The sequence below is a fragment of the Sciurus vulgaris genome (assembly GCF_902686455.1).
Source record: "Sciurus vulgaris genome assembly, chromosome: 9".
NCBI lineage: Eukaryota > Metazoa > Chordata > Mammalia > Rodentia > Sciuridae > Sciurus > Sciurus vulgaris.
Window position 1 is genome coordinate 108,417,817 of NC_136469.1, and position 15,692 is coordinate 108,433,508.

The following is a 15,692-nucleotide window of genomic DNA, read 5'->3' on the forward strand; positions in this document are numbered from 1 at the left end:
CAAAGGTTGCCCTATTTTACATTCCCAGCAAAATGTACAGGGATCTCCATTTCTCCACATATCCATCAACCTTCATTAGTTTTCCTTTTCTTGCTTAAAGACATTCTATTAGGCATTGGCATCAGAAACAAGAACAGAGCTTTCAGTAACAAATTGGCAAGCCAGATGGGACCTGAGAGTAGCTCCTGCTCCAGGTTTTTTTGGGATTCCAATAACCCTCCACTTCCATGCTGAAGATGCAAGGTGGCTGGCAAACTTGTTGAGAGCTGACTGCTAGGTAAGAGATGAGTGAGTTTGCCTGAGGTCGAACCAAAGTTGTTATTCACAGCTATTCACAGTAAAGGGAGGGACTGAGGGACCATCTCAGTAGCTGCCAAAGCTCCTTTTGCTTCAGGGAAATTCCTGCCTTCTCTCCCTGAATAATGTCAATTGCTTCATGTTGGTCTACTTTGAAAGAAAGGAAACTGAAGCAAATGGGGGACAGCACTGGCCATCTGGCAAGCTCCCTCAATGTGCACACTTAGACCCTTGATTTCACACATCTGGTTCCCCGTTGCGGGAACCTGTAGTTCCTCTTCATAAGGACATCTATAGGGCTGCTGGTGTAGGAGATATGATTAAGTGGGTTAAATGGGAGTAGGGAACTTAGGGAATTTTCCCCCATTTGATCTGTCTCTCTTAAAAGGTTCCTAAGCTAACATGGTGAAGATTTAGGCACATGGTCTCTGTTCTAGTTCCTAAGTTTTTGATCCATTTTGAGTTGAGCTTTGTGCAGGATGAGGGATATGGGTTCAATTCATTTCATTACATATAGATTTCCAGTTTCCTAGCTCCACTTGTTGAAGAGGCTGAAAGTTCTTGGCACCTTTGTCTAGTATGAGGTAACTGTATTTATGTGGGCTTGTCTCTGTGTCCTCTATTCTGTACCATTGGTCTATCTGTCAGTTTTGGTGCCAGTACCTTGCCATTTTTGTTACTATGGCTCTATAGTTTAAGGTCTGGTATCACGATGTCTCCTGATTCACTTTTCTTGCTAAGGATTGCTTTGGCTATTCTTGGTCTTTTATTTTTCCAAATTAATTTCATGATTACTTTTTCTGTTCTTATGAAGAATGTCATTGCGATTTTAATACAAATTGCATTATATCTTTATAATGCTTTTTGGTAGAATGGCCATTTTGACAATATTAATTCTGCCTATGCAAGAACATGGGAGATCTTTCCATCTTCTACAGTCTTCTTCAATTTCTCTCTTTAGTGTTCTGTAGTTTTCATTTTTAGCTTTCTTATTAGCTCTGTTATCTGGTTCAGTATCTCTACATTACACAAAATACCTTATTTTTGAATTAAGAATAGGAGTAATTGATCTGTACATAAGAAAGTAGAACTATTAATTGTTTTTCAGTGTTTGAAGGTAACAGAGTTATCTCTTGCATATGGAAAGAAAATGTCTCCCGATATCAGTTATCTAGTTTTCTTGTCTCATTTTAATACATTCAAATAATACATGGTCCATTTACAAGGAATAAAAATAGGAAGAAAATATTCCTAAATTGCTGTGAAAGTTGATATAATTTCATAACAATAGAATCAGCTTAGTTCTAAAAGTTCTATTTGTTCTAATGGAAATTAATGAAAGAAGAATGACTGATTCTTAATTCTACCAAGATCAGGATAAAGACTACAATGGGCTTTGTTGGAAAATAAGTAAATACATGGTACCCTCAGATTAAGTGTAGAAACCTAACAAAAGTAACTAACAAATCCCTCACAATATAAATACTACAAATGTTAAATACAGTAAAATCAGAAATATTATGAATTTTATAGCTGATTTGATAACACAGAAAGAAAAATATCTAAGTGTCAGGAACTTAGAGTGAACCAAGTCTGTAATGGTGTGCAGGCTGTACCATGGCAGCACTGGAGAAGAACACAGAAACAAAACTTGAAGACTTGGATTTTGAATATAACATTCAGAGACATGATATGTGTGGGTTAGACTCCTTGAGTTGCTATAAAAAAAAATTTCTATAATCTGGGTGGCTGAAATCATTTATTTTTCTGACAGTTCTTCAGCCTAAATGTCTATGATCAATGTCCCTTGGGTTAGTTTCTGATGAGATTTCTGCAAAACAAATAAATAAAAATAAATAAATAAAATAAATCAGTGATACCATAAAAACAAAATCAGGCTGACTTTAATCAGGACCAGTGTGATAGGGATAGGGATTACTGCAACGATATTTTGCAGTATGGGAGAGAGATGGAAGTCAACTTCAAACACAGCATGGCCAAATGGATGCTGAGCAGCATCATGGTATTAATTACATAGAAAGTTCCTAAGAGGAACTGTTCCTTAATGCATGAAACACACCAGTCTGACAGTTTGGTAACATCAGGAATAAAGGGAATTGTGACTAAACTAAGTCTTTTTCAAGACAGGCCCAGGTGAATGTGACACTACCTGGTGTGTGAAGGATAAGGAAACTGATTAGATCTCAAAAGTGATCAGAGACCGGGAGATTCTTGATAAACATATTTCCTAGGGTTCTTGCTAAAAATTGATTTTACAAGGAAGTATACAGATAGGCAGGTCTAGGAGAAGGTTTAAGAGACCAGTTAAGGTTGTTAAAGAATCTTTATCATCTCTCTTCCTGACTTGTTCTTCATGCATCCTTCAGTGGTTTTTGATGTGTTCCAGTGGGCTGCAGCTCATGTCTGTCGTTTTACAACTATATCATACCAGGTTCCCATCCTCATAACCATCATTATGATTACTTCTTTAAAGTCACCATGTGCAAATGCAGTGCCACTGGGAGAAAGAGCTTCTATAAACCTTCTATAAACCTCTTTCTTCTCCTGACCTCATTTATCCTCAGGTTATTAATAAACCCAAATGAAGTCACTGCCCAATGATAATTTTCTTACCTTTTCTTCTTGTTAGCTGCATCTACATTTACAATAAAAATTGTGCTGTATTCTCTGACTTTTAGCTCTATTTAAAATACCTTTTGATATTTTTCAGTCGTCCTGACTAGGTGAGTCTTGACTTTATCTATATTTATCTCAATTATCTGTAGATATGTGAGCATACCTTTTTGTTTTTAAGATCCACTATTGAGAAGACTGTAGCATATCCTCTTTTGCAAGAAAATTTCTATTTTTCTGAGTAGTGTTTTCTAAAATGTATCCTACATTATCTCATGAGGGCATATCTCAAGTTGATATTTAAATGCTCTCAGAATTAACTGTTTTAACTAAGATTTGTTCAAACACTGTTCCTTAATGCATGAAACACACCAGTCTGACAGTTCAGTAACAAAAGCAGTTCAACTGCATTCAAACTTTCTGTGACTGTTCTTCATCAGATGTTGGCCTATTTCTAATAATACATATTTTCAATAACACTTGATTTGGAATAGTTGTTTTAACCCACATAACCCTCCTAGCCATAGATGTTTCTCTTCTGTCCCTTAGTATCAGTATATATGCTCAGTGACACTTGGATCCAACCAAAGTAATCTTCATTATGAATTTTAAAAACTTCGGATTATTTCAATTTTGCTTTTATTTTTCTTCTTTCAAAGGTTCTGAATTTCTTATCCACATTAATCTACATTCACTCTAGTTTACAGGGGGACGCATTCTTTAAAAAAAAAAGAGAAGTAAATTATGCTCAGAGCTTTAATCCAGGATTTTGGCATCCTGTTTGAGTTTTGTTCTCCTAACAACTGACAAACCAGATGAGGCCACCACCAAGAGAAATACCAATGGCTTGCATGATTTCTCAAATTACCTGTATAGTGACAATTTACTATTGAAATTTAAGAGAATTAGGGAATGGTACTAGAAACGTTGACAATCCTCATCTTCTATAGTTAGCAAGACATTTGCCTTAATCATCATATCAATGTGGGTCTTTGGGATAATCTATTTTTTTACATGAAAAATATATTTTTTCATGACAAGTTGAGAACCTAGGGAATTCATGTGATATTTGTTGCAAATGTTCCAACCTCATAGCAAATGATTCCTCCCTGTGACTTTCCTTTCATATACAGATTCTTAGTTCTTCTTTAAAACTTTTGTTTGTCTCTAAATTGCTCCTGTTATCACTACCTGGAGCTCTCATCACATAATTGTCCTAGTATATATACATATTTCAACTGAGCACTAAATTGGGTTTGGGTTCCTAATAAGTCAAAAGTACTGACCTTATGTAAAAGCTTATATATGTACATAAACAATTATTTTGAAGGAAAGAAAAAAAAATGGGAAACCTCTCTGAAGACATTTAAAGAATCAAAAAGCAATTCATTAGGTAAAATATTCTGTTGAATATGAATTTTGGACTTTCCCTTTGTTATAAAGTTCCATTTGCCAAGACAAAACTTGAGTTCTAAAATGTTTACCTATACGTGCTATGAATTTCTCAGGAAGAGCCTTTTGCTCAATATTCAGTCATGATTTATTTACAGTACTTCACAATCCATTCAACATAAGTTTCTGGAGTTTTGCCAGAATGTGTCAATCCTGTATCTTGCTTTTCTTGTAAAATTTTCAGTTACTGAAACATGGTCTGTCAAGAGAAATCATTACAACTTCTCTCTTCCCCATTGGTCTTTGGCAAGGTTCTCTGCCTTATAGCATCTGGCACATGCTATAATCTTTTTATTGAAATTGAATGTACCATAATGTATCCACAAACCCATGAATCCACTTTTTATTCTCTGGATTATTTTTATGTTGCCAACAGTATATATCATAGAGAATCATTTTAAATTATTTATTAAAACTTCAGTGAAATAAATAAAACTGGGTTCTCTATTAACCTTTTTATTATTTTTAAATGCCAGCAGAAAACAAGAGCTGTAAAATAAGAGAAATGTTGACAATATTTAACCTTCAGCCATGACGAGAAGCAATCATTTTCTTTAGTGTATTTTTCAGTCATTGACCACATTCTAAGTTAAAATAAATATTTCCATTGCAACTCTTTTTTTTTTTCTAGAAGAATCCTTTTTTAGGAAGACATGATTTCCTATTTTTTCTTCAACAGATTTACTCCCATTGTTGTCAATCATGTACTTTATATTATTGTCAAAATTTGTGAGGGAACCTTGGCACATGACATAAATCTACTCATGTTGGAATAAGTGATACAAAACTTAAAGTTATCCCTTTGAAGGCAGCAAAATAAAAATAACTCATGATCCTTATTTTGGGGGAGATACTTGTATTCGTGTTTCACTTCATGGTCTTTGAGTCACATAGGTCTGAAATTGGACAGCTATTCTATTCTTAAGTTTGGCAAATTAAGATATTAAGTACATCATTTAAAACCTCTCTTCCATTATATATTAAATAGGGATTGTGATTTTTCTCTTTAAGGATTATTGAAGGAAAAAAGTGAAACTACATGCACACACACTCAAAAACACACTTGCACATTTTTGCCAACATTATCAACATTTCTGTTTTTGCCAAAGAAATGGTACCACAATAAAAGGTAAAACTAATAGTATTAATCTTATTATCAATTTTTCAAACTAATAAGTCATTTTTACTTAAGGAAGAAAATGTAACTTCTGATTATTTATATTAAATTAATATACATTAGCGGGTCTTGGTGGTTCATGCTCGGGAGGCTGAGGCAGGAGGATCATGAGTTTAAAGTCAGCCTCAGCAACTTAGCCAAGCCCTAAACAACTCAGCAAGACACTGTCTCTAAATAAAATATTAAAAAAGGCTGGGGATGTGGCTCAGTGGTTAAGTGTCCCTGTGTTCAATCCCCAGTACCAAATATGTATATATTTTTGTACTGAATATGTGTGTATATATTTATATATATATTTGCCAATTGATTATTAACAATATCAGACAACATTATCACTATAGAAAATTAGATTTGAAAGTAAACTATTTTGCTTTAATATCTATTCAAAATATGAAAGTGATGCTGACAAAGGACATTTCTACTTTTCATGCATATTGTAATCTCCTTCTTTTGTGCCTTCTGAAGATATTGCCAGGTAAAGAACTTGGTAAAATTTCTTCTTTTCCCACCTCCAGCAGAGAGGCTAGAATAATCATTTCATCAAAGTTCTTTGTAACTTGAAATGAAATTGTACCAGTCATACCAATGAGATGCTAAGTATAAATGTACTGGGGAACTCTTGGGAAATATTTTGTACTTCTCTCTGTGATAAATTCCAATGTCCTGCCTTAGAACTGAGTAAGCGATCTCATGACAATGACGATCCTCACCAGTGCAACTCTCCAACACCACTTTCCTTGTCATATGTTACTTCTGATAGACAAAATCCATGGGTTTTTTCACTTGTTTACAACTAGAAAGTATTACTAGTTGGTGCATTGTGCAAGTGAAGGGCTCGTCTCATCATTAAATGACCCATAAAATTATAGATTTATACAGCCATATGGAAATTTAAATCTCGCCCATTCAAATATGCATTTTGTCCCTGTATTCTGGGAGAATAATGAAAGTCAAGATTGTTGACTGAGATTAGTCACCTCATTACTATCAAACTAATAAGCATACTATGTGTTAGATTTCTGTAAACATTTGATTCATCCAATAATAGCAGATCCCCTTCCTTATAATACTGTATGATACAGTGTTCAATTTGCATGTTCAAAAGATAACTCTTCTATGCAATTTGGAAAGGATCCTCTAGTCAAATATGTTTTGTTTAAAATTAAATTAAATTAAAATAATTCCCACATTATTCATTCTGTATTTTAGATAAGACAATGAGATAAAGTAGTAATACAAATGTTATTATATTTAATAGGCTTAGATGAAGCAGTATATCTCCAGAAACTGGAAATATGATTATGAGAGTAATAATCCTAACAAATAATGTGTAATGGATGAGATAAACCACTAGAAAAGTAATTCAGCTTTTATAATTGTTTGTAAATGCATGGGTAAGGAGTCGGCAATATGTAATTAAAATCAATATTATGGATACAATATTAAGAGATAAAATTGAAGCAGCCATATGTTTGAAATAAGAGGATTAGAAAACATGAGTTATTTTTACTGTGACTATTTCCAGAATATCCCTAGCTTTGATGATCTTGACCGTCTTGAGGAGTCCTGGTCAGACATTTTATAGAATGTCGTATTATGATCAGATCATGTGATGTTTTTCTCATAATGTGGTTTTGGTAAGAAGACCACAGAGGTACAGTCCCACCTTTATCACATCATATTTAAAGTATCCACATGACTTGTCACTGTTGATTACCTGACTGATGTAGATATTTATTTTACTCCCTTTCAGTAATATACTAGTTAGAGAAATGTGTTTTGCCAACTCACACTTAAGGAATTAGGAGTTATATGTGCCATTTTGCTGAGAGTTATTTACAAAAATTATCTGTAATTATTTTGCATGAGGTTATGTCCCCTTCTCATGTATTTATTAATTTGTTTGTTTTTATCTGTAGAGAGTAATGTCTATTTAATTTGTTTTGAATTCTAAAGTAATATTATTTATGTTGTTGATCACATTTTTCTGGCTTTGACTATTTTTAACTCTCCTAAGTCACTCCTCTGTCTGATCTGCATATTTTTAGCACTTTCTTCAGGGTATACTAGATACATCTTGTATATATCTTGCCCCTATCTTTAATCAGTCATTTCTGCAAAAGGCTTTATTTTTTTTTTAATTTTAAATGGATAATGGTAGCCACCAAGAACTGTGCTAATTGTGTTTATTTTTATTGGAGTTTTATTTCTAAGCCTTCTGATCAGACAGAACCAACAAATGTATACTTGTATGTTAACCTATATATATATTTCTATGTGTAATAGTTTGTATCTATATTATGTTAAACATAAGTTCATACTGCTATCTCCTTCTGTAATCCATTACCATGTAGGTCATACTAACCTCCCTTTACTTATTACTCTTAACTTCTAATCTATGAGAAAACTGTCTTTTGCCATTTCACATCGATTTACATAACTAACCATTTTCAGTACACATAGTAGCACTAGAAATATTAGCCCTCATCCCATTTGGAAACAACTTACCAAACTGAGCATGGAGCTTATGTATAGGTTCTTCCACCTGTGTTCTAGACTTGGGCCATTTTCCAAGTTACTTAAATCTGCACATGTCCCTCCGTCCTCATTATTGAAATTGTTTCATACATTTCTAACTATCGTATCATCTTGTCATATCTTCCTTTTTACCCTGGATTCTTCAAATTTCTGATTAACTATTTTTTTGATGCTCATACATTAAGATTCACTCTTTGAGTTAAGTTTTATGACTTTTGCTAAATGGGAACTAGATAATAAGCAGATGCTGGATGAGTTGTAGATCCTTGCTAGAAAAAGTCATAATGGCTATGAATGGACTTTTTTTTTTTTTTTTTTATTGTAAACAAATGGGATTTTAAAAGGCAATTCTGGTAAGAGATCAGAAAGAAAAAAAAAAAGGAGAGAACTACAGGAAAAATGACTGTCTTCTTAGACAATATCTAACCATGTAAAAGTATTGGTGAAATAATTATTGTAAGGTTCAAATTGGTGAGATCTCAACAGAAATGAAAAAGATGTTAACAGAAACTGGGAAGAAGCAATCCTTGTTATAAAATGGAAAAGAACTTGTCTAAATCATATTTATACTGTTGTGTTTTGAATAAGGTAAAACTTGGGAGTGATAAAATTGTATATTTTGCTAAGATTTCTAATCAAGCTCTTTAAGGAGTGACTTGGTTTTTCCTGAATGCTTGCATTAAAATGAAAGAAGAAAGAAAGAAGGAATAAAAATGTTTATTATGAATGTTTTTGCTTGTGAACATTAAAAAAATACACAGTTCAAAGCAATAAATATACTGTCCAGTATACAGGAGGCATCTAATAAATATTTTCTTCATTTACTCTTCCTTCCCACAGATTTTGTCAAAAATTCAAAAACCTTCAGCAGTATTTACTTCAGAATTACTGCTTCCTCATCAACAAGGAACATATTTGATAAAGGCAGTATTAGTTGTAACCAATTTTGTTTGTTCATTTGATAATCTTTTTATATGACAAATACGGAGGTTATTCTGATACAACTATTTCTTGCTATCATATATATATAAATTTTATATTGTTATATATATAATCCTTAGCATTTGTAAAGGCATAACATCAAATCAGACCTTAAAAAGGTAAGTCTTAGTTGGGAGTAAATAAACTGGGAGTTGGTACTGGCTAGACAAATATGATTTAAATCTTAGCTCTTTGGTGTATCATTGACACATTAAATATTGATTGTCTACTACATTCCAGACACTCTTCTAAGGATAGGAAAAAGAATACTAAATAAGACAAAGTCCTGCACTCTAGATGTGATCCCACCTGCTACTAAGGAAGAATTCAGCTTTGCCACAGTAGGTAGATAATAAGGTAGCAGATAAGCTTCCTGTGGCTTAGTTGCTAAATAAATGCAGGTAAAACAGGATGTTTTCAGACATAAATCTCTGAAATTCCAACTCAGATTCTTTAAACAATAAATAAGTGGTTGAGTCAGCTGCTTAACCATGACTTCTTGGGCTACATCACCCTCCTCTCTGGCTTGGTCTTTATTGCAGTAATATTTGTGAAGCAGTACCAAGCATATCAAAAACCAGGGAAATCTCTTTTAAGGCATTTTTTACCTGCCTATATCTCTTGGTGTGCACATCAGCTTTGAGGACTACTTTTGCTATAATTTATAGTTCATAGGTTGCCATGAAAAAAGGGAGTCAGGACGAAAATTCAAGTATTTTCCTAGATTGACCAGAACTCTTTCTCCACATCTTACAGATACCTTATTTTGTGCTGTACTTCTTATTAAATATGTAAATTTTCATTGAAAAATTTGCCAGGCTTTGTGAGGGTTTTCCACAGAATAATCTACATTTTATTTTCCCTTTCATCTACCTTCTGAAACTTCTGCAAATGATGGTCTCTACTATTGGACTCTGAAACCCATTTTTCAGTCCAAACTTTATTTATTATTTAATACTGCACTTCCTAATGTAGAATCATATTACATTAAATTTGCATATTTAGAAATATGATTTTAAAATAATCTTTGGTCATAAATCTTGAGCCAAATGGGACTTCAGTCAGCTTCAGGTAGCAGAAATACATATTACAAGTGGTAGAGAAAACTAAGAGTTCTCTTTTTCGTGTTAATTAAAGTTGTGATAGGCAGTTCAGGACCAATGTAGTGGTCTAGCATTACAAGGAAACTAAAAATCTTATCATTCCGGATTTGTCATTTTGAAATTTGGTTCTTCCTTAAGGAAATAAGATGAGCACTGTACTTTCAGGAATCTTATGATCTTTTCAGAAAGAAAAAATAAAATGTCAAGAAAAGCTCTCAGAAAAGACATATTTATATCATATTATCAGACATATTTACTTCTTGTTATAACAGAAGTCAGACTATTAATTGCGTTCAAATGTTAATACAATGGAATAGAAAGTGATAAAGAATGATATTTAAATAAGAATTATAATGGACTCCTGCTACATGAAATACATAAAAAAATTTCATAATACTCCAGGATCTTACAATCTTTCCCCAGTCATATAAAAATTCATTTTTTCACAACTTGTAATATTGAAAGTAATTATGTCTAGTATTTACTGAGCAGCTAATCTATCCTAGACATTATTTTGTTTTTATTTTTATTAACCAATTTAATCTCCTTGTAATTTGTCCAAATAGTACTATTAGGAGACCCACTTTTAGATTGGAAAACTGAAGCAAGACTTAGATTATTCCCATCTGAATTATTCACATAGATGACTATTTTTATATTGGTAACTAGACTATTTTTATATTGGTAATATTTTTATATTTTATATTGGTAACTATTTTATATTGGTAACTATGTTGAATACATTTCAACATAAAAAGAATAACATGTATAGGATATACACAGTATCTGGCTGATAAGTATGTTGTCATTCAGAGAAAAAGAACAAAAAGGAATAATAGAGGGCTAGGGATATAGCTCAGTTGGTAGAGTGCTTGCCTCGCAAGCACAAGGCCCTGGGTTCAATCCCCAGCACTGCAAAAAAAAAAGAAAAAAAGAAATAATAGAGGTTATCTGCTTCTCATTCATTACATCATTATTGCATATCTTATCTTGTCTGGGATCAGTAGTTGTCAAAATACAATAACCAAATTATAGTTGCATAAAATCATATAATCTACTAACAATGACTAAGTAGTTATTTTAATGTCTTAGTGATTGTTACTGTTTCACTTAGCAATTAAGAATGAAGAATTTGGGGTTGGGGAGATAGCTCAGTTGGTAGAGTGCTTGCCTTGAAGCACAAGGGCCTGGGTTCAATCCCCAGCACTGCAAAAAAAAAAAAAAAAAAACAATGAAGAATTTTACTGATGAAATTAAAAAAAAAAACAAAAACAATCATTGCCCTTCCGAATGTTTTGCTCCTTATCATTAAACTCCTAAAATTGAAACCTTAATTGGCATTTTACTCCTAAAGATAAATACTGTCATAAATGCTCCAGATTCCAAGCAGGATGTCTAAATCAATGGTTCCTCTTGAAATGTAACAATGATTATATAAAATTCAGTGTTTTTATTTTTATTGATCTTTCGGATTAGGTTATCCAGTCATGGTCTATTTCTCTCACATTGAAATATTGCCTTGTGATGTTCCTCCTTAGAAGTTGTTAAATGGCTAACATTTTGAATCATAGCACCAGAGTTGTCTCTAGACAACTGCCTTTATAAAAATAGCAAGTCTCTATTGTTGCTCTTGCAACCAAGAGAGGGTTGGTGCCTACTCTACTATCAGCAACCTGATGACAGTAGGAGGGATGTGGCCTGACTCTGTAGGTCAGGGTTTTGAGAAGTCTTCCATTTCCAACATTTGAACCATTTAATGGTTCCCAAGTGACATGGTATCCAAGTCAGAGCAATGAGAATATAATGAGCATGTAAGAAGTGCTGTTTACTGTTCCTCAAGAAACTTCCTACAACCACCTAGATGCTTTTGGGTCTAAATGTTTAGATTATATATATATATATGTATGTATGTATATATATATATATATTTTTTTTTTTTTTTTTTTTTTCCTTTTCAAGTTGTTGCCTTCCAGGTCTGTCCTAAGACTAATAAGAATAAAATTCCTTTAATGATATTCTCTCAGAATTTCATCATCTTTAAAAGAAAAATCTTATCACGACTCTCAGTGGCCCCTGGCATCAAATTAAACCATATTATTATAGATCTAAAACTTAGATTCTTATAATGATTCTCTCCTAACATACTGCATCTAATATTCTTTAAAATTATTAACTGTAATTCAACCCTCATCAAACCACTTGTAATTACAATATCTTAACTATTCTAATTGTACCACTGATATTGTATCGTCCATTTTACCAAATAACATTGTCCTTTAACTCTATGTAATTCTTTGAATCTTAAATGTCTCCCAAAAGCTCATGTTTTAAAGGTTTGGTCACTAGCTGACTTGACTATTGGGAGGTATTGGACCCTTTAGTTGTGGGAAATAAGTCATGGGGGCATGCCCATGAAGTGTATATTTGGACTCTTGCTCCTGAATCTCTTTCTCTGCTTTCTGGCCACCATGAGGTGAATCATGCTCAACCATGTATGTGCTCCCTGCCACCATGCTCTGCCTTAATACAGATCAATAACAATGGAGTCAGCTGAACATGGAGAGAAACCTCTGAAACCATAAGCCTAAATAAATCTTTCCTCCATTAAGTTGATTCTCTCAGGCATTTTTCATAGCAACGGAAGACTAACATTTCCCTAGGGATTACAATTATGTTCTTAAAAATATAGTCTTTATTAAAACCAAATAATTGTTACTTACAAACTCAAGCAAATGTTAGACTTTGTAATATAGGTATTTTAAAAGGAATAATATTTGCAGATGCTATATTCTATGAATTTTTTCTTCCTATATTTCCTTTTTTCTTTCCCAGATTTTAGCAGAAGCTAGCTTTATGTTATTCATTGCTATAGGAAAATCTGGAAGTATTGTAGCAAAATATATCTTTTTAATAAAGATCGTCTACTCATACTTGTGTCTGTTTTGCAAAATCCTAATCCCTCATTGGGGAAGGGCAGTAAAAGTGGAGTTAAAGGGATATAGCAAATACTAATTCTCTGTTTTACTCTTATTTCTCAACTCTTCAAGTTGGATCTTCATCTTTCTTCCAAGGACTAGTAGTATTTGTTGAAGGCCCTTCTTTAAAAAATGACTGAGATATTGTTCACAGATCATTTCTCACCTCTTCTCTCTGACTCTGACCTAGAAGGCCTCCTTTGCTGCCTTGATGGTTCTCCAGAAATCAGAACCTGATGGGCATTTGACTCTTCAAGATCTGATCTCTTCAAAGATAGCATATGCCCCATGAGTATGGTACAAAGTGTTTAAAAATGTGTTTTATTTTTAGTCATGCCTCGTTCAAACTTGAATTTGTAACATGAGAACATTTTCTAGACTATGAAATATGCACAAGTATTGAAATAATTGATGAGGAAACTGAGTCAAGCTCATGAAGCTCCTAATATTTAGGTGTTTCCCTAGACAACCCAGCAGTTTTAGTAGTTCTGTGCCTCTATTAGTTGAAGACTATCATTACTTCAACTTGATCACTAGTTCATACCTTCATCCTCAGCTGTGCAACCTTACATATTCTTGCATTCATTAAAGGTTGACCCCAACTTTGCCACTGTCTTCCTAATGTTTGTGAAGAAACACCAGCTTTCTACCTTAAACTATAGTTATGACTACAAGTACAGACCTCAGTAAAATTATATACTGTTTATGAATAGGAATCATTTTTTTCCATTCATGGTACAAAGCAATAAAATTATTTAACTTTTAGTGACTGAGCAAAAACCAGTTCCCAAAGGGTGTAAATGAGAGTACACCACAACTTTTCTCTTGGTGTTTGTTTCACTCTAACTTCTGGTGTTTTTCTCTCTTTAACTTTTTTCTACTTTAATTTCTCTGCTGCTTATTTAGAAAAGAAAACAACCATCAAATCACAATCAATAACTATAATAATTGTACTAGTAAAATTTTAAAGTAAATTTTGATATAATGCATGGCATAGCATAATAAAAACATGCATGAGTACTTTTTGGAAACTTCTTAAACATCTCTGTATACTACCCTATCTTGACATGAGATGGGATGCTAAATCAATTCCTGCATAGAGACCCTTTTTCTTGGTATTTCTTAAATAGCTCCTATTAAAATTACAAAATTTATAATAGTATTTTATTTTAAATAAGAATTTTATTCTGCTGTATCATGGACTTCATCACATTCCAGTGAGCATTTAAAGCGTTTGCATGGCATGATATATTTGGAGTCCAACTTATTGATTAGTGTGCTGGATGCCATATTATTATGTGCAAAATATATTCACTCACGGGTCCTGATAATTTATGGGCACGTTTTATTAGATGACTGAAATAAGTGATTGAATTTAAATGCATTTTATGACATTTCAATAAGGAATTGTGCTCTTTACTTGCAGAAAGGGGATAGAGCCTTTATCATTGCTTAATTCCATAGTTGTTTCCAAGGTCTCTCCAACAAACTTTCTTTCAACATCTTTGAGATTTTTTTAATGTGCAAACAATTGTTAATGTAACCAAAGTGCTGAAGTAACCATTCATTTCATAATATATATTTAATTTGCTGAGTTACTGCTATAATATGTTAGTTTTCAAAATGCCTTTATGTTTAAGCCTCAAAATAATCCTGGAATATAGACATCATTATGAAATTGTTATATATCATTAAATGAGACATGGACAAGTAAATAAGCTTTTCTGTTTTCATACAGCTAGTAGAGGCCTCAAATGGAGATTTCATGCAGGAATTTTTTTTACAAGTCTCATGAATTTTTCCATAACATCTGAACTTTGATGATCATCTCAACTGATTATTGTAGGTGCCTGAGCTTAGAGTTTCTGTGACACTTCCTCTAGTGGTTGTAAAACAGTAATCTCTCAAGATTACTCTGAGCATTTGATTCTGACTTACCTCTCACCTAAGAGGAAAACTCATCATCAGTTGGTGAAGAATTAAGGTTTTCACTTTATAAGTCATGAAAATATGAGACATTTGGAGGTTTTTTATGTTAAAATTCTCTAAACAATATAATTTAATGGTTTTCTAGTGTGATTGCTGCATTTTGACCTATGGATATGAAATAATAAAAATTGTTATCTTGTGGGGCCCAGAGACTCATAGAACCCCCTGTAAAGTGGAAAACATAGTTAAGCATCTGTAAAACTGTCTTTAAGGGCCTTGTAAGTTTGTGAAATTTCCACATACATTTAATTAAATAAAGTGGCTAGAACAATAAAATCATATAAACTACTGCATTAAAAGCCAAACTTCCAAACTGGTTTCCAAGATGTGTCCTGTATAAGATGACTTGTTTTATTTCGTTTACCAATTTTTGTCACTGGTAAAAGGACTGGTAAAGGATATGAGAGACACTTGACAGTTTATACTGGAGAGGAGCCCAAAAAGGGACTGAAACTAGTTCACCATGTGAACAGCAGACATCATTTTTCATGCAACTTTCTGTCTGTCTATCTGCATTTGAGGAATTTCAATACTTCAGAAAGGAGC